The sequence below is a fragment of the Gracilinanus agilis genome, chromosome 4, assembly GCF_016433145.1.
Source record: "Gracilinanus agilis isolate LMUSP501 chromosome 4, AgileGrace, whole genome shotgun sequence".
Lineage (NCBI taxonomy): Eukaryota > Metazoa > Chordata > Mammalia > Didelphimorphia > Didelphidae > Gracilinanus > Gracilinanus agilis.
In genome coordinates, this window is record NC_058133.1 from 27,924,237 (window position 1) to 27,944,852 (window position 20,616).

The 20,616-nt window shown below is 38.6% G+C and overlaps 1 long non-coding RNA gene across 1 annotated transcript in view; it reads right to left on the reverse strand.

The window, feature by feature from the left end:
• Positions 1-19,189, reverse strand: part of LOC123244448 — a 37,653-nt gene extending 18,464 nt beyond the window's left edge. The window contains exon 1 of the long non-coding RNA XR_006506077.1: positions 19,115-19,189. This is a non-coding gene — a long non-coding RNA (uncharacterized LOC123244448). The remainder of the gene's footprint in view (positions 1-19,114) is intronic.
• Positions 19,190-20,616: the final 1,427 nt, after the last annotated feature.

The window sequence follows — 20,616 nt, forward strand, 5'->3', positions numbered from 1 at the left end:
GACTATTCCCACTCTAATAAGCTCCAGTGGTTCCCTTTTATTTCTGAGATCAAATATCAAGTCCTGTTTGGCTATCAAAGACCTGCATGATTTGCCCCCAGCTTACCTTTCTAGTACTCTGTGATCTGGCCTCCTTGCTATTTCTCACACAAGACACTCCTCCCAGTTTGAAGAGTTTTCCCTGGCTGTCCATCCCCTATATCTGGAACTCTATCCTTCCTCATCTCTGCCTCCTGGCTTCTGACTTCCTTTAGGTGTCAAGTTCAACATTGTCCCTTTTCCAGTGCTCTCTAATTTTTGTGATTATGAGATAGCTAAGAGAGTCCTGAGCCTGAAGTCAGGAAGACCTGAGTTTTGAAATCAGCTGGGGACAGCTATGTCAAATCACTGCTACCTGCCTCAGTTTTCTCATCTATAAAATAGGAATGCTGATAATAGCATCTTCTTCCCCAGACTGAAGTGAGGATCAAATGAAATATTTGTAAAGCACTTTGCAAACCTGAAAGCACTAAAAATATCCTGACTATTAACTATTAGGTTTAGTGACTAAAGCACTGAGCCTGGAATCAGGAAGATCTGAGTTCAATTCCCATTTCAGACAAGTGACCTTTGTGACCCTGGACAAGTCTATCTTAGTTTCCTCAACTTTAAAATGGGAGCAATAATAGCACCTTTCTCACAGAACTGACGAGAGGATCAAATGAGATAATATTTGTAAAGTTCTTAGCATAGTTCATGTTGTTTGCTTATTTCAGTCATGTCCAACTCTTGAGGACCTCACTTGGGGTTTTCTGGGCAAAGATGCTGCAGTGTTTGGCCATTTCCTCTTCTCTAGCTCACTTCACAGATGAGGAAACTGAGGCAAACATTAAGTGACTTGCCCAGGATCACACAGCTAGTAAGTGTCTGAGGCCAGATTTGAACTCACGTATATGAGGCTTTCTGATTTCAAGCCCAGTGCTCTATCCCTTCCTCTATGTAGCTGCCCCAGCACAGCGCACTGAACTTAGTAAATGCTTGTTCCCTTCCCCACCTTTCCTCTGATACTAACCTTAATTTATCCTGCATCCATATCTTGTTTGTACATAGTTATTTGGATGTTGTCTTCCGTATTAGAGTGTGAGCTCCTTGAGAGTCGTAAATGTCTATTGCCTTTCTTTTTATCTGCAACATTTTGCATACAGTAGGCACTTAATAAATGTTTGTTGACTGACTGCCTGATCTTATTTTTTCTACATTCAAGGGTCAAGGAAGGGATTTTTGTGTAATGGAAACAATGAACGGAACATGTACTGATAATAAGCATTCACAAACAAAGGCTTCTGATTGGTCCTTAGATCTATCTCCACTCCCTTGACCTGAAGGCTGCATCAAAGAAAATTAGCCATTGAGTCAGGAACAGCAGCAATCTACCCATAGTAGACGTTAAAACTATCTTTCCTCATCAGTTAAAAATATTAGGACTGGGGGCAGCTGGGTAGCTCAGTGGATGGAGAGCCAGGCCTAGAGACGGGAGGTCCTGGGTTCAAATCTGGCCTCAGACACTTCCCAGCTGTGTGACCCTGGGCAAGTCACTTGACCCCCATTGCCTACCCTTACCTCTCTTCTGCCTTGGAGCCAATACACAGTATTGACTCCAAGACGGAAGGTGAGGGTTTAAAAAAAATATTAGGACTCTGAGCCGATTCTTTAAACTTTTCATGGAGAGAGAAGGGGATTCTTCCCTTTGCCTCCCACCCCATTACTATGGTTTCTGCTTGCACTTGGCAGTGAGAGTAGGTGAACCTGAAACCAGATCTCAGGCTATAACACCCTCTTCTGCTTTGTGTTTCTTTTCAAGTGCCTTGGGAGTTGGCCTTTTCCAACCTGGCACCAAACCATGAGAACTCATGAGTCCATGGATTCCTTACTAACTGTCCTGTGGGTGATGATCCCTGCAGCTATAACTTCCAGGATGAGAAGATGACTGTCAACAGGACAATGACCCATGTGTCCTCATCTGACCAGAAGTTAGGGACCTTGAGGGAGCTGCTCAGACACTACATAGCTGAGGGAAGATGAAATGCCTGTTCAGAAGTCCCACAGAATGTTTCATGCTTTAATCTTTTAAGCATCAGACTCCCTGGAGAATATCATTGGAGTGATGAGTTATTGCATAGTGCTGTATTTTGACCAGATGAGTTGTTTCCATTCAGTACTGACACTTGGGAAATGGATGGAGGTCATAGAATCATAGATTTAGAGCTAGAGGAGATTATAGAGACCAACTATTCAAGCATCCTCATTTTTGTGGATGAAGAAACTGGTACCCAGGGAGGGGCTAAAGGGCTTCCCCATGGTTACATAGGCAATAAGTGGCAGAACCAGGATTTGAGCTCACATCTTCTGGCTCTATCACTCAGCATACTTTCCTCTGCATGAGTACAGATGAGCCAGACCTATAAGCAATTAATGAAGCCATGCACACCTTTCTTGGGTTCAGGGATGACCTTCCCTACCCTTGTTCCATTACCTGATGCTGGTCATAGATTTACTGTCTCCAGGAACAAATAGAAATTGCTCTGTCTGGCATTCAGTTTTCTACAAGACGTCTTCCTAACCTCTCTTCATTCCAGTGCCTTCCCTTTGTTAATGATTTCTTATTTATCCTGTCTATTGCATGTTGTTTCCCCTGTTAGACTGTAGGCTTCATGAGGACAAGGACCATCTTTTGCCACTTTTTGTATCTCAGCACTTAGCACAGTGCCTGGCATAGTGTAGGTACTTCAGAAATATCGATCAGCTGATCTTTTCTCGTAAGAAATCAGAATTTCAGGAAGCACCCCTTCCAGGGCAGCTGTCACCAGCTGTGAAGCTTAAGGACTCCTGCACTTCCAATCAAGCCATTGAGGCTTGAAGGCTTTTTTGTTGTCTTTTCTTTTCTTTTCTTTTCTTTTCTTTTCTTTTCTTTTCTTTCCTTTCTTTTCTTTTCTTTCCTCCTTTCTTTTCTTTTCTTTCCTCCTTTCTTTTCTTCTTTCTTTCTCTCTTCCTTCCTTCCTTCCTTCCTTCCTTCCTTCCTTCCTTTCTTCCTTCCTTCCTTCCTTCCTTTCCTTCTTCCTTTCTTTGCAAGGCAGGAGAGGTTGAATCGTATAATGTTAACAATAAAATAAACATTTACTTTTGTAGCAGCTTATTAACAAATCAGTAATATACAAAGGTCAACAAAGATTTAAATAATCTTTAAAAAAATAATTTAAAATTGTTTTTGCTTAAAAAAAAATCAAATCCTAGACAGGAAAAATAGTCAGGGCCCTTTCCATTTCTGGATAGGGAACTCTACATCCCTGGCATCAAGTATTAGTCACTTCAAGAAACCCAGAAAGCCACCCTGCAACTTCCTTCAGAGGTTGGCTCCCTGATACTTGTCATTCAGATTACCGACATTGTCACTGGAGAAACAGATCCAGTCATCCTCTTGGACAGGGTAAAGGCTGACCACACGTCCTAAATAGACATCCCAATAGGAGCTTGGCAGATGGGCTTTCTGGGCCAAGTCATAGGCATCTTTTATCATCACTATTAAATCTCCTCTGCTGAGGGAAAGACATGTAAAACAGAGGAGGATGTTTGGTCCTTGAAATTCATCAGAGTCTCCTAGAAAACTTACGTGCTCCCTGATATATATATATAAGTAGCTATCATGGTTATATATTGGAGGGGCGGAAGAAAGGACGGCCTTCCCCTCTCCTATGGGCAGTCCAAGGGAGAGATTCAAAGCACCTCAACAAGGCTGATAGACAGGAAAAGTGAGGGTGCCGGATAATACAGTCACCTCTTTTAAAGTCTCCTTAGCGGCCCCTTTGATGGCTCAGTGATCAATCATTGTTGATGCAGCCCCCAGTTTTGGTGGTGAGGGCGGTGGGCATGCACACCCATAGGAATTAATCAGAAGTCTCTAATCGTACATGATGTTTATCAAAGGGCCCATTGGAAGGGACCAGGGTGAAGGTTCTTTCTTCCATGTGGATAGTCCATCATTTTCCAAGGGACAAGCTACTGTTGCATTGAATTCAACAAATCTTTACTGAGTGCCTACTGTGTACAAAGCACTATGGTAACAGATAGGGATAGGAAGATTCCCCCCACACGCACACACGCAATCCCTGCCTCCAAGTTTATATTCTGTGAGAGGATCCAACATATAAACAGATACGCCCATTTGAGACAGTGTGAAGAGGAGAATACCAAGAAACAGAATGTGGTGAGAAGACATGGAAATCAAGAAAAACTTCATGTAACATTTGTACAACCCAGTAGAAAATCCCAGTCGACTCTGGGAGAGGAGAGGGGAGAGGGGAAGGGGAGAAAATGAATCATGTAAATATGGGAAAGTATTTTTAAAATGAATAAAGAAAAGTTTTAAAAAAAAAGAAAGAAAAGAAAACCTTCATGAAGGAAACGGTCCCTGAACTGAACCTTTAAGAAAGGGGAGGAGGGGTAGCTGGGTAGCTCAGTGGATTGAGAGTCAGGCCTAGAGATGGGAGGTCCTGGGTTCAAATCCGGCCTCAGCCACTTCCCAGCTATGTGACCCTGGGCAAGTCACTTGACCCCCATTGCCCACCCTTACCACTCTTCCACCTATGAGACAATACACCGAAGTACAAGGGTTTAAAAAAAAAAAAAGAAAAAAGAAAGGGGAGGAGGCTAAGAGGGAGAAATGAGTAGAGAAGGAGCTATAATATTCAAGTGTTTTGCAAGCCTCACAGCTCTATATAAATACTAACTGTTGTAGTTGTTATTCCATTCATGGCAGACAGCCTGTGGAACAGCTCAGGATTGGGAGCTAGAATGACAAATCTGGAGAACTGAGAATATATGGAGGGCAAGAAGGTGAAATGAGTCTAGAAGATAGGGCAGAACCAGATGGTGAAGGGATTTAAATGCCAAGAGAAGGAATCTGTATTTCATGTATAAGAAGCAATAGCTAATGAGGAGAGAATTTAGAGTGGGAGAGTGACAGATCTGTGCTTTTAGGTTGATTCTGTTGGCAACTGTATGGAAGACAATTAGAGAAGGGAAAGACTAAGAGAACAATTGGAACAGCCTAGGGGAGAAGTGATGGGGGCCTGAATGAGGGTGGTGGTTGCAAGAGAGATCAGATGGGAGAGATACTGTGAGGGCATAAAGTTTGGCAGCTAATTGGAATGAGCATGGGCCATAGAAGGGAAAGGAAGAAGGAAGAGTCCCTGGTGACTGCAGAAGGCCGTGAATCTTGGGGTCAAGATGGAGGGTGGCAAACCCTATAAGAGTAAGGAAATTTGAAGGGGGAAGATAATGAATCTGTTTTGCATGTGTTGAATTTTAGCTGGATGCCTTTAAGATATTCTTGTGAAATTAGTCGTGTAAGAATGAGGATTAGCAGGGGGCAGTTGGGTAGCTCAGTGGATTGAGAGTCAGGCCTAGAGACAGGGAGGTCCTAGGTTCAAATCTGGCCTCAGACACTTCCCAGCTGTGTGACCCTGGTCAACTCACTTGACCCCCATTGCCTACCCTTACCACTCTTCCACCAACGAACTAATATACAGAAGTTAAGGGTTTAAAAAAAAAAAAAAGAATGAGGATTAGGTCTGGATATATAGATATGGGAGTCATAGGATCTAGCACTAAAACTGGAAGGGACCTTGGGCACCACTGAATCCAAACTCCTCATTCCACAGACAAGGAGACTGAGGCCAAAGGAGGTGACGAGACTGTCCACTGTCACAGAGTCAATAAAGGTCATGGATGAAATTTGAAGCCAGGTTCTCTGACTCCAGAGCTAATGCCCCTTGTGCCACACTGACTTCATCTGCATAGAGATGATAATTAAATCTCTAGGAGCTGAAGAGATGACCTGAAAAAGTATATAGAGTGAGAGAGAGAGCACTTAAAAAAATCCCAACTAAATATGTACTAACTGAATAGTGACTTCACTCTGAATTATTCTTAGACTTAGTGGAAAGACGACCCACTCAGGATTCTTGTGTTCTAATCCCAGATCTACTCCTGATGTTGAGCAAGGGATTTCTATTCTGTTCAGGATTGGATTAGACGGCTTCTTGGATCTCTTCTACTACCAGAATTCTGGGATTTAAAGAAAAAATTTAACTTTCCTGATCTTAGTTTCCTTCTCTGTCAGATGACAATGACTCATATTTAAATAATTACTTGAGATTTATGAAGCACTTTCCTTACAATAAACATGTAAGGCAGGTAGCACAAATGTTATTATTACCTCCATTTTACAGATGAGGAAACTGTAGTTTAAGAGGAAAGGTGACCTGTCCAAGCTCATACCCAGCATCTGAACTTATACAGAAACCAAGGCCTCTGTACTCTCAGCCCACTCAGACTCCCTCCCTCATACTCTGTATATCTAATAGCATCTGTTCTGGGCATGGATTACACTTTTCGTAGAAATGGAAAATAACAAAATACACTGAACTCTAAAATTAAGCCAAAACCATATGAATAATTACCTTATAATTCAGAAAAAACACTAAAAAGAGGATTGTGATTTTCTGTGTTTGGCCCCAGAGGACAGAATCAGGAGCCATGAGCAGGATGAGCAAAGAGGTGAGTTTAGAGCAGAGAGAAGAAAAAACTTCCTGACAGTGAGGGCTAGGCAGAAATGGAAGGGGCTATGCCAGGAGCTAAAGACTTCTTCCCCTTTGGTAGAGGTATTCAAGCAAAAGTTGGGTGACAGCATGCCTGCTGTGTTGTGGAGGGATTTTATAGGTATAAATTGGACTAGATGGTCCTATGGTCCCTTCTAACTCACATACTTGTTGAGTCTGTAAAGATCTTGAAATACCTCAATGCCACAATTATGAACATAAAACATCATTTAGAACTGTGTTCATGGGGGCAACTGGTTGGCTCAGTTGATTGAGAGCCAGTCCTAGAGATGGGAGGTCCTGGGTTTAAATCTGACCTCAGACACTTCCCAGCTGTGTGACCCTGGGCAAGTCACTTGACACCCCATTGCCCAGCCCTTACCACTCTTCTGCCTTAGAACCAATACTGTTCTAAGACAGAAGGTAAAGGCTTAAAAAAATAGAACTGTGTAAACATATGAGACTTATTCCATTGTTCCACCTCTACAACAACCCTGTACATTACTATTTTGATAAATCTTTCTTCCCCTCTCCTCTAATCTTAAGTCTATCCCTATCTATTGGTTCCTTTCTCTGATCCATATGTAACTAGCAAGTGTGTCTGTGGAGCAAAGTTGGATGAGTAACAGAGTTGCTAATTTTCTTACTCCCCCCAGTTCCTTCAGGGAAAAGGGAATATCTAATTTTTCCCCAGACCATTCTTTTCTCCTCTCTCCTAGTGGTATGACTTTCTCTTTGACTATACTCTCTCCATTTCATTTTCTCAAATCACACGTTGGAGACTTTTCTAGGGAGCTGAGTTTTAGAGAGCTGACCCAGTGGCTAGCAAGTGCATTCCTAGTAGAGAAATTGATCCTTGTAACAGAGCCATAGCTGTAAGCATGTTCATATCTCCTCTATTCATAAAAAAAAAATCTCTTACTAGATCTTTTCATCCCTACTGGTTTTAACCCATACCTCCTTTTCCAAGCTAAATCCCTTTAAAAAGTCATCTATACTAAGTGCATCTTTTTTTTTTCTCTTCTCGTTCTCTCTAATCTGGCATCCAACTTCTTTCAATTGAAACTGCTTTCTCCAAAAACTACTAACACTCTCTAATGGCCAAACCTAATGGCTTTTTCTTTTCTCTGTCTTCATCCTTCTTGACCTCTGTTAGCCAATATGACACATAAAATTGAACAAAAATTTCTCACAATTTCCTTTATTTCCTCTTCATCTGTTATTATTTCTCCTTTTTCATTTTTGAAATGACTTGGGTTCTCTAACTCTGACTCTTTTTTTTCTGTCTGTCTCTCACAAACACCAAATTAGCAAATGGTTTCTTGCCTCTATTTTTATAGTCTTAAAAATAGTCCTAATTTTATTTATTAATTTACTAGATTTTGTTTTCAATTTTATTTCTTAATTTATCTTCAGAATTTGTGTTTTGTGTTGGGAGGTGGCTTTATTTGTTGCTTTGATGATTTTTAAAAATTGCATGTTCAATTTATTGATCTATTTCTCTCTTTTGTTGATGAACGTATTTGGAGGTATGAATTTTTCCTTATGATCTGCTTGGACTGTATTCCACAAATTTTGGTTGTTTTTTCTCATTATTATATTTTTCATTGTTCCTATGCTCTGTTTTTTCTTTGTTGGTTTTTTTTGATACACAAATTCTATAGGACTATATTATTTTGTTTCCAGATGAAAAAGAATCCATTCTTCAAATTATCCTTACTGATTACAACTTTTATTCCACTGTAGTCAACAATGGATGTGTTTGATATCTCTATTAGTCTACATTAGTTTAATGCTCTAGTATATACTTAGTTTTTGTGAATATAATATGTATTATTTAAAATAAAATATAATAGGATATTGTTCGTTTCTGTAAAGGTGCCACAAAAAGCCTATGAATATGTATACTCTTTATGATTGCTATTCAGTAGTCATCAAAAGCCTGTCATATCCATCAGGAATTGGGACTGGACCTGTGATTTAATTACTATAGAGAACCCCTGGTTGAAGACATTTTCTCTACTAGTAAGGTCATCACATTCTTTATAACTAACATTCTTACAGAGTTGCTTCAAGTTTTTCCTCTGGCACTTAGGTGCTATACTATTTGATGCATAGAAATTTAGTATTGATATTACTTCATTATCTGTAGTTCACTCTAGTTGCAGCCCCTCATCACCATACTCCGTGATTACTATAGAAGACTACTGGTGGGTCTAGCTGCCTCAAGTTTCTTCTTATTACAATACATTCTCCATCAGCCAATAAAGTGATTTTCCTAAAACACAGATCTGAACATGTTACCCCAATAGTCAATAAATCCCAGGAGCTTCCTATTGTCTCCTGCAGCAAATAAAAAAGACTCTGTTTAGCATCAACGCCCTGCATAATCTATTCCCCTTCTATATTTCCAGTCTTTTTATGCCTAATTTCCCAACATATACTCTTTGATCTATTAACACTGGTTGATGTGATCTTGTAGGATGATGAGGTGTCTGTGGTCAGGAAGGAGAAGTCCAAAGGAATGCAGCCAGATGGGAAATGGCTAAGAAATATAGTGGCATTCTTTTGTAAAAATCATTTTAATTTATTTCATTAAATATTTCCCAATTACAATCATTTACAAAATTTTTGAGTTCAAAGTTCTCTCCTTCCTTCCCCCTCCTCAAAGCCTCACCCTTGAGAAGTCAAGATTATACATGTGTAGTCATGCCAAACATTGCCACAATAGCCATATTGCAAAAAAAAAAAACACAAACAAAATAAGTCAATAAAAACAAAACTTTAAAAAGTATGCTTAAATCTGCATTCAAAGTTCATTCTAGTGATAGCATTTTTCATCATGGGTCCTTTGGGACTGTCTTGGATCATTATATTTAACAGAGTAGCTAAATTTTTCACAGTTGATCATCCCTATAACATTGTGGCTACTTTGTATAATGTTCTGATTCTGTTCACTTTCACTTTATGAGAGAGTTCATATAAATCTTCCAAGGTTTTTCTATTTATATTTCTCATGAGCCTTATATTAGAAAATCAGATTTTCTATTCACCTCTTTTTTTTAATCAGGAATGCTTGAAAGCCCTATATTTCATTAAAAATCAATTTTTTGGATTACACTCAGTTTTGCTAGGTAGATTATTCTTGGTTGTAATCCCAGATCTTTTGTCTTTTGGGAATAACATATTCCAAGCCTTCTTTCTTGTATAATCTTGACTATGGCTCTATGGTATATAAATGGTTTCTTTCTGGCTTCTTGAAGTATTTTCTCTTTGATCTGGGAACTCTGGAATTTAGCTATAATATTTCTGGGAGTTCTCATTTGGGGATCTCTTTTAGGAGGTAATCAGTAGATTCTTTTTTTAAAAAATCCTTACCTTCTGTCTTAGAATCAATATTGTGTATTGGTTCCAAGGAAGAAGAGTGGTAAGAGCTAGGCAATGAGGGTTAAGTGACTTACTCAGGGTCACACAGCCGGGAAGTGTCTGAGGTCAGATTTGAACTCAGGACCTCCTATCTCTGGACCTGGCTCTCAATCTACTGAGCCATCTAGCTGTTCCCATTAGATTCTTTTAATTTATATTTTATCCTCTGACTCTTGGAATTGGGGTGTTTTTCCTTGATAATTTCTTGAAATATGATGTCTAGCCTCTTTCTTTTATGATGATTATCAGGTAATCCAATAATTCTTAAATTATCTCTCAATTCATTTTCCAGGTCAGTTGTTTTTCTAGTGAGATATTTCACATTTTCTTCTATTATTTTCATTATTTTTGACTTTGCTTTATCTTTTCTTGATGTTTCATGGAGTCATTAGCTTTTTTTTTTTTTTTAATTTTTAAACCCTTAATTTCTGTGTACTGACTTATAGGTGGAAGAGTGGTAAGGGTAGGCAATGGGGGTCAAGTGACTTGCCCAGGGTCACACAGCTGGGAAGTGTCTGAGGCTGGATTTGAACCTAGGACCTCCCATCTCTAGGCCTGGCTCTCAATCCACTGAGCTACCCAGCTGCCCCCCAATTCTTTTTTTTAAAATTTTTTAAACCCTTAACTTCTGTGTATTGACTGAGTCATTAGCTTTTACTTGTTCAATTCTAATTCTCAAAGAATTATTTTCTCTAGTCAGCTTTTGTACCTCTTTTTTTCCATTTGGCCAATTCTGTGTCTTAAGATGTTATTTCCTTTAGTATTTTTTGTGCTTCCTTTATCATGGAGTTAGTGGTCTTTTCATAAATTTCTTCTTTTTTATTTCATTCCCTTAACTAATTTTTTCTCTATGACTCTTATTTGGTTTTGAAAATCATTGTTTCACTCTTCCAGGAATTCTTGGTGGGCTTATGTCCAATTCACATTTTATTTTGAGGCTTTGTTTATAGCTGTTTTGTCTTCAATTGTGTTTGTCCTTAGAGTTCGTTTTGCTCAGGATTGATCTACTTTCCCATTTAATCATCTCTCCCCCTTCTCCCTTTTCCCTCTTACTTAATTATTGAGGTAAATATATTTCTGCACTCAACTGTGTATATATGTGTATTACTCCTTCTTTTGTCTAGTTTAAATGAGTGAGTTTCAAGTATTATCTGCTACCTCCACCCTACCTCCTTGTTTGTATAGATATCTGCTTGTGTACCCCAATTATGTGAGATGCTTTTCCATAACCTTCTTTTCCCTCCTTTCTCACCCTTAACACTTCCTATATCTTTTCCTGAAGATCATCAAGATATAATTGAACCACTCTCAGGCCTTATTTAAATTGGACTCCCTTTATGAAACCTCATGATGATAGGGTTCAGAGGAGACACATGTATCATCTCTCCATATTTGAATGTAAGCAGTTTATCCTTGCTTAGTCCTTTATCATTGTACATTCATGTTTACCTTATGTATCTCTTCACTCTTATGTTTGTACTTCAAAGCTTCTCTGCAGCTCTGGTCTTTTCATCAGGAATGCTTGGAATTTCTCTGTTTCATTAAAGATCCATTTTCTGCTGTAGTCTAATACTTAGTTTTGCTGAGTAAGTTATTGTTGGCTGTAAGCCCATATCCTTTGCCTTCTGGAATATCATATTTCAAGTTATCTGCTCCTTTATTTTGGTGGCTGCTAAATTGCAGGTAATACTAACTGTAGTTCTTCAGTACTTGAATTCTTTCTTTCTGGTCTCTTTGTAGTATTTTTTCTTTGTTCTGGGAGCTCTGGATTTGAGCTATGGAATTTCCTGAGAGTTTTCATTTCAGGGTGTCTTTCTAGAAGTTACTAGTAATTCTTTCTATTTCCACTTTGTCCTCCTGTTCTAAGAAATCTAGGTAGTTTTCTTTTAAGATTTCTTGAAATAAGATATCTAGAACTCTAGTGTTCAGATATTCTGATGATTCTTAATTTTTCTCCATTATATGTTTCCATGCCAGTTGTTTTTACTATGAGATACCTTATGTTTCCTTCTATTTTTTAAAAATAAAAATAGTCTTTTGACTATTATTTCTTGTTGCTTGATGGAGTCATTGGCCTCTGATCCATTTGAATTTTCAAGGAGTTTGTTGTTTGGGCAAGGTTCTTATCTTTTTGTGCCAAGCCAATAATTAATTCTCTTTCAAACTCTCTCATATCTCTCATTTCTTTTCCATTTTTTTCTTCAAGCATTTTCACTTCTTTTATAAAAGCATTTTAAAAACTCTTTTACAAATTGTTGTTTCATTTCTTCCACCAATTCCACTTGAGTTTGTACCCAAGCTATGTTCTTCTCTGAGACAATTCCTGTAAGATGTTTTGGGGTCATTCTTGTCTGCATTTGTGTCTCGAGCATCCCTGCCCCCATAATATTATGGTGTTGGGAGGGTTGTTTATTTGTTTACCCATTCTTCTAGCCTATGACTTCAAACTTGGTGGTGGGCTCTGTGGCACTTCTAGAGGGAAAGTCTAAGCTAGTCCTGATGCTGTTTTCTGGGATTCGTCAATGTTGCATTATTCCAGGATATCAGGAACAAGTTTGGAGACCTGTGAGCTTTCAGTGCTCCCAAAATGATCTAGAGTTAATCTAATTACTGCTTCTCCGAACTTCCCACCCCCACCCCAGTCTGAGGGTCAGAGCAAGAGTAGACTACTGTCAGACTCTTACCCATCAGACGACTGGAAAGCTCTGTTAGCTTAGAGGGGCACAAATGTAGGCTCCCTTTTGATCTGTAATTCCCACCCTTATTATTCTTTGCTGGCCTTGACATTGGAAATAAGACCCTGCTTTCTGCTTGAAATCTGAGCCACTCTAAAGCTTCTTATGCTACTTTCTGAACTTTTTCCTTTCTCTATATACCACCTAGAATCTCCCTACTTGGGAACATCACTACCATGCACAGGTTCCCTTTTCACTCCACCCTTCATCTGTGACCTGGAACCAGGTAGTGAGTAAAAAGCTGCCAGTTAGCACCGACTTGTTGCAGTGTCCCAGCGTGGGTCTGGGGATGTCCTTTGTATGGGTCTGAGATCTATTCCTACTCTGGTGCACATCTTCATCCTGGACTCTTCTCCTGAGGGCTATTAAATTGAGTATGTTCCCAAATGTGACTCTTGTATACTTAAATTATCTCTTTCTGATTCCTTATGTTATTTGTTTCTTTGATCTAGAAGATCTGGATTTTTGCTTTTATATTCCTGGAAATTTTCTTTTTCTTTTTCAGGAGGCAGCTAGTAGAAAATCTTTCTATTTCTACATGGTCCACTGGTTCTAAGAGATCTGGATAGTTTTATGATTTCTGGAAATATGATGTCTAGGCTTTTTTTTTGGTCATTTCTTTGAGCTTGCTCAGTGCTTCTAAAATTATCTCTGCTCAAACTATTTTCCAGGACACCTGTTTTTGCTTTGAGATACCTTATATTTTTTCCAATCTTTTGGCTTTGTTTTAACATTTCTTGTTAACTCATGGAGTAGTTGGCTTCTATTTGGTCTGTTATAATTTTCAGAAAGTTATTATTTTTTAAATAAGGCTTTATGCCTTTTGTTCTAAGCTGTTAATTCTCTTCCTGGATCTTTCTTCCATAGCACTCTTGTTTGGTTTTCAAAATCATCTTTAACTTTTTTTTTTTAAACCCTTGTACTTCGGTGTATTGTCTCATAGGTGGAAGATTGGTAAGGGTGGGCAATGGGGGTCAAGTGACTTGCCCAGGGTCACACAGCTGGGAAGTGGCTGAGGCCGGGTTTGAACCTAGGACCTCCTGTCTCTAGGCCTGACTCTCACTCCACTGAGCTACCCAGCTGCCCCTAATCTTTAACTTTAAAAAAAAAAAGAAAGACAAAACTTCTTGTTTCATTTCTTCCAGGAGTTCTAGTTAAACTTGAGTACAAGTTGTGTTTTTCTTTGATACTTTACTTATGAATGTTTTGGAGTTATTCTCTGCTTTTGGATTTATGTCTCAAGTATTCCTGTCACCTTGGGGGCTTATTATGATAGGACTATTTTTTTTGCTCATTTTTTTCCAGCCCATTTCATGACTTTTGACTTTGTTTTAGGGCCAGGTACTGCACACTTCTGGGAAGAATTCTGAGCTGATGTTTTGTCCTCTTAGGTTCTTTTTCTGCTTTCTTAGAGTCAATCAGTGTTTTCTTGTTCCAGAATCTCAGAGACGGCTCAGGGACCACTAAGCTTTTGGTGCTCCGAAATTGGTGTGATCCATGGAAAGATCATATTTGTTAACTGATTGACTTATTGACTGAATAATAATAGCCTCTGTCTTCTTAGTGAAGTAGTAGGAGGCCAAGTCCTCTACTGAAAAGGAGGGTGAAGAGATGGTTTAGGTGGCTTGAAAGGACTCAAGGTTTGGGACAGCTGCAGGTCATGTAAGATCACATCTCATCCAGCCTTTTGATCTTATAAGGAAGAAAACTGATCCAGAGAGAAGATACTTACCCGAAAGCATCCTGGTAAAATCTAGTTGAGGCAGGATCCAAAGGCTGCTTCTTTGAATCTACATCTTCTCTGTGTTAAAATACATTCCCATTCAATTGTTCTCAGCTAGCTTCCTAAATGAATCCTAACTCCTCTGAGATAGATCTGGAATAGCTCATTTTTTATGCTTTTGAGAGATAATTGTCCAAATGTTATTATCACAGAGAAATAATTTATCATTATCTTATTTGGGGCCCCTGTTTGTTTTTAATAATGAATACAGCATAAGCAGCATAATGTAATGATTAGGATAGAGAGTCAGCCTTGTATTCATAATGACCTGCATTTAATTTCTGCCTCTCACCTAGACTAACTGGGTGATTCTGAGCAATTTGCTTAAACTCTCAGGGCCCCAGGAAGCCCTCCCAGATTATAAGTTACAGACAAGTTGCAGAATCTGCAGTGATGGCAGAAGTTCACCATTCTGATGAACTGTTGGTCTAGATAAAAAAAAAATATATAGTAGTCCAATGGTAAGACCCTTTGGGAGAAATGAGAGTGTGGATCATTAACTTCTGTTGTGCCAAGGGCTTCTTAATCTATTTTCTACTTCTGTTATCCTCCCCATGGAAAATAATTGCAAAACATGGGGATTCACATTAGTCTTTCCTTGTCACTATTTTTTCTTGGCCTAAGCCCCTTTATTTTCCCTCTTTAAAAATTACAACCCGGGTTTCACAGATCTGTGGGAAAAAGTAATAGATTGCATGTTTCCTGGCCATATTTTCATAAGTAAGTTGGTAAATGAACATTTTAAAATATTCTAGCATCCCTATAATGGGGAGTTGTCTGGTAAGTTAGTGAACTAAACAAGGATAACCAAATTAAGTTAAGCAGAGATCTAAGTCTAAGATAAATGCTGATATGCCAAAATTAGGCAGGTGGGGTATGCGTGAAAGATGGTGGTGTTCTGCTCAGATACTCACTCTATGAATTATTCATTAATAATAATAAGAGCTGACATTTTACATAGTATTTTAAAGTTTGGAAAGTGCTTAAATACATTGTGTCATTTGATTCTTACACTAGTCCAGTAGTAGAGATACTATTTTCCCCATTTTGTAGATGAGAAAATAGACCAGAAAGAAATGAAGTGACTCGACCATAGTTGAGTCCCAATGGGTAGCATCAATCTTTGTGTGTGTTTTTAAAATCCTTACCTTCTGTCTTAGAATCAATCCTGTCTCTAGGCCTAGCTCTCAATCCATTGAGTCACCCAGCTTCCTCCTGGGGTTAGTATCACTCTTAATGGAACTTGTTGGAAGAGACTTTAAAAATCATCTAGGAAAAATATCTCTTACAACTTTTCTGACACATAGTTACTCATCCTTTATTTGAAAACCTTCAGTGATGGGCTACCGTGGCAGGGCATCTCATGGGGACGGCTCTTGGCCTTAGGAGTTTTTCCTTATATAAATATGCCTCTTTGTAACTTCTCCCCGTTGCTCCAGGTTCTTCTCTCAAGGGTTGAATAGAACAAGTGTCATTCTTCTTTTACATGGTAGTCCTTCAAAAGATAACTATCAGGGGTAGCTGGGTAGCTCAGTGGATTGAGAGCCAGACCTAGAGACGGGAAGTCCTAGGTTCAAATCTGGCCTCAGACACTTCCCAACTATGTGACCTTGGGCAAGTCACTTGACCCCTATTGCCTACCCTTACCACTCTTCTGCCTTGGAGCCAATACTCTGTATTGGCTCCAAGACAGAAGGTAAGGGTTTAAAAACAAACAAATAAATAAATAAATAAACAATAAAAAAGATAACCATCATTTCCCACTAAGTTTTCCCTTATCCAAGCTAAACATCCCCAGTTCCTTCAGTGTGACTATTAATTTCTTCCCCATCCATGCTCCATTTTGTTCATGTTTATCCTTCTTTATCTCTTTAGCTCATGTGCACAGAAGGGAGATACAGCTCCCTTCACTCAATATATCTCCCTCCTGCCCTTGATTTTATTTTGTGGTAGCATTGTTCCCTCAATATCACACTGCAGGACCACACGGAAGGACACAGGAAACCTTAGAAGGATATATTGCCCAAGCCATAGGCTATACTGAGACCCTCGAATGCTATTCTAGAAATTCGGGGTTCATTAAATCAGTGCTCTCTCGCTCTTCAACTTAGTTTGTATTTATCTATGATCCATGGACATCTTTAATCCTTCCATTAGAATGAAAGCTCCTTGAGAACATAAGACTATTTCAGTTTGTCATTATATTCCAACCTCCCGAGAGAATGCCTGGAGTGGTACATAGAGAGCCAATCCTGGGATTAGGAAAACCTCAGTTCAAGTTGTGAAATTATTTCATCTTAGTTGCATGTGTGATTCTGGGGAAATCACTTAGTCTTTAGGAGCACTGGGAAATTTTTTAAGATTTTAAGTTATAAAACTCTGTATACCTTTTGACCCAGCAATACCACTGTTGATTTATTTCCTAAAGTAATCAAGGAAAATGGAAAAGAAACTATATGTACTAAAATATTTCTTCTTCTAAAATATTTAGATTATCTCTTTGATGCCAAAGAACTGGAAATAGAAGGGACGCATCAATTGGGAAATGGCTAAACAAGTTGTGGCATACGGTTGTGATGGAATACTATTTTGCTGTAAGAAATGAGGAACAGGTTAATTTTAGAAAGACACGGAAAGACCTCCATGGAATTATGAAGAGTGAAACAAGCAGAACCAAAGTACATTTTATGTGGAGAAAGCAAACAGAAATATTGTTTGAAGAATGACCTGTGTATGTCCACTGCCAGAGAAAGAACTGATAAATAGAAATGACAGTTTTATATATACATATATCTTTTTGTTGAATAATGCCTTCTCTAATGGGGAAAAGGGAAGGAGGGAGAGAGAGAAGTTAACTGAGTATTTAAATGTAACAAAGAAATGAATTAAAAACATTTTTGCAACATCTTTCAAATATACTCCCTTGTCTCCTCTGACATTGGTTCTGTCCTGGTGCTTTATCACCTCATGTCTGAAGTATTGCAATAAATCTTGGGGTGGGGGGGATGGTCCTGCCTGCCTTGTTTCTCCTCACTGCAAACTATCCTTTATTCAGCCAATAAAATGTTTTTCCCAAAGCACATATTTAATCTTTTCACCCCTTCCCCTCACTCAATAGTTTCTAGTGGCTCCCTTTTGCCCCCAGAATCAAACACAAAATGCTATGTTTTGCACTCAAAGCCCTTCATAATCTAACCCCCTCCTACCTTTTCAGGCATCTTATACCTTACTCCCCACCATGTTCTTCTTGGTCCATCGATACTGGCTTCCTCCTAGTTGTTTCCTGAACAAGACACACCATCTCTCAGTTCTACCATTCTTGGAATGTTCTTCCTTCTCATCTACTACTCCCTTCCCTGGATTTGCTCAGATGCCAACTAAAATTCCATCTTCCCCAGGAAGCTCTCTTAATTCTAGTGACTTCCTTCAGTTAATTATTTCCTATTTGTTCTATACATGTTTTATTAGTACATATTTGTTTGTATGTTATCTCCCTTATTAGTTTATCAGCTCCTTGAAACTTCTTTTATACTCTTTTAAAGATACTCTTTTAGTATCCCTGGCATTTTTAAAAGATCTTATTTATTTTAAAATATTTTTCCATGGTTACAGGATACATTTTCTCTCCCTCCTTTCTTCCCTCCCCACTCCCAGAGCTGACAAGCAATTCTATTGGGTTATACAAGTGTTATCATTTGATACCTATTTCCATATTATTCATATTTATAATAGAGTAATCTTTTAAAAACCCAAACCCCAAATCCTATACCCATATAAACAAGTAAAATCATGTTTTCCTTCTGTGTTTCTACTCCCACCATTCTTTCTCTGGATGTGGAAAGTGTTCTTTCTCATAAATCCCTCAGGATTGTCCTGGATCACTGCATTACTGCTAGTAGCAAAGTCTATTTACATTTGATCGTGTCACAATGTTTCTGTTTCTGTATGCGATGTTCTCCCGGTTCTACTCGTTTCACTTCGCATCAGTTCGTGGAGGTCTTTCCAATTCGTATAGAAATAAGCAGTTTATCCTTCCTTATAGTACGATAGTGTTCCATCACCATCATATACCACAATTTGTTCAGCCATTCCCCAATTGAGGGACACTCCCTCATTTTTCAATTTTTTGCCACCACAAAGAGCACAGCTATGAATATTTTTGTACAAACATTTTTCATTCTTTTCTCTTTGAGGTACAAACCTAGTAGCAGTATTGCTGGATCAAAAGATATGCAGTCTTTTAAAACCCTTTGGGTATAATTCCAAATCGCCTTCCAGAATGGTTGGATCAATTCACAGCTCCACCAGCAATGCATCAACATCCCAATTTTGCCATAATCCCTCTAACATTTATTATTTTCTTTTACTGTCATATTGGCCAATCTGTTAAGTATGAGATGGTACCTCAGAGTTGTTTTGATTTGCACTTCACTAATCATGAGTATCCCTAGCATTTGGCACACTGTCTGGCACATAATGATTAATAAATATTTGCTAATTGATTGATTGTTTTAATATATCTGTATATGTGTTACCTGTGACACAGTCACTTTGGAGAACTTCTGTCTTCCTCTTCATTTATACAGTTAACATACTGTCTCTCTTCCCAGTCTTCTGTTTCATAGGTTTCCAAATTTGCTGTAACAGAACACAAAGGATCTTTTAATTCCTTGATTTAATTTGTTGCAAATTGGTTTCTTTTCTAGTCTTTCTTCTGATTTGAATCACACAGACCAAAATTCTATTTGAATACCTTTTTGAGCTTTGTTTTTATAACATTTTCTGACAGCGACATGATCTCCTGTTTTTGTCTCTCATATAATATATACTTTTGGTTGGGCTCAAGAAATCGACATAATAAGTACAAGATTAGGGAGGAATGGTTAGAGAGCATTTTTTTTTTCCGAAAAAGATCTTAGTATTTCTGTGGATGATACAGAAATGATATGGTATGGTATCCCCTAAGGCTAGTGCAGTCCAAGGTCCATGAAGAAAGTGTCAAGAATTAGAGAGGTGATAGACTCTCTGTACACTGATCACATGTGAAGTATGGCAATTAAGGAGACGTAGTTTAATGACATTGAAAACCTGGTGAATAACCAAGGGAGAGCAATCAGGATTATAAAAGGTCTCAAGTTCATGTTGAAGGAAATGACAAGAAGAAAGGATTCAGTAGGGGCCTGGCAGCTGTGTGAAAAGTTGAAAGACTGTCATATGAAGGAGGGATCAGATTTGGTCAGGCCCCGAGAAGCAGAACTAGCAGCAATGGGTGGAAATTGGAAAGAGCCAAATATAAGGTTGACGTAAGCAAAAAGAGAAGAAGAAAAGTTTCATATCAACTAAAGTTATCTAAAAGGGAAATGGTTTTCCTTAGTAAAAGTGGGGTTTTCTTCCCTGGGGATCTTCAGGTCAATGCTAGATGGCTAATTTTCAGGTTTGTTCTAATATGAATTTTTTTCACATAGGAACTGAGCTAGATAGGCCTCTGAAGTCCTTTTCAGCTCCTAAGTTCTGAACTTCTGGTTCATACCAAAGAAACAGGGCGATTCTATGTTCCACAGATTACTGTGGTTATTTGCCATGCTACTGACTCAGGATATTTGGATTTCCATAAGGCATTTGAGAATAGCATCACTGCAGAAAATATAGAAAGATACGGGCAGGGTTAACTTATAATTCATTTTATGGAGGGGAGAACTGGTAAAACAAAGAGATTCAAACAGTGGGTAATTAATGGATTGAGATTCTCTTGGAGATAGATTTATAATAGAGTGGTATAGGAAACTTGACATTACCTACTACTATTCAGTAACTTGAACAAAGACTTATACGGTCATGAATGCTCATCAGATTTTTAGGTGCACAAATCTGGGATGGAAAGCAGGAAGAGAGTGCTCTCATCAGGTTATTATCCTGCTTATCAGTGTCCTTGAATTGTGGCTACCAGAGCTGAATACAAAATTCCAAATATGGTCTAACTAATGTAGACTACAGAATTGAGATTCTCAAAAGGTCTCAACAGGTTGGAATGATGAGC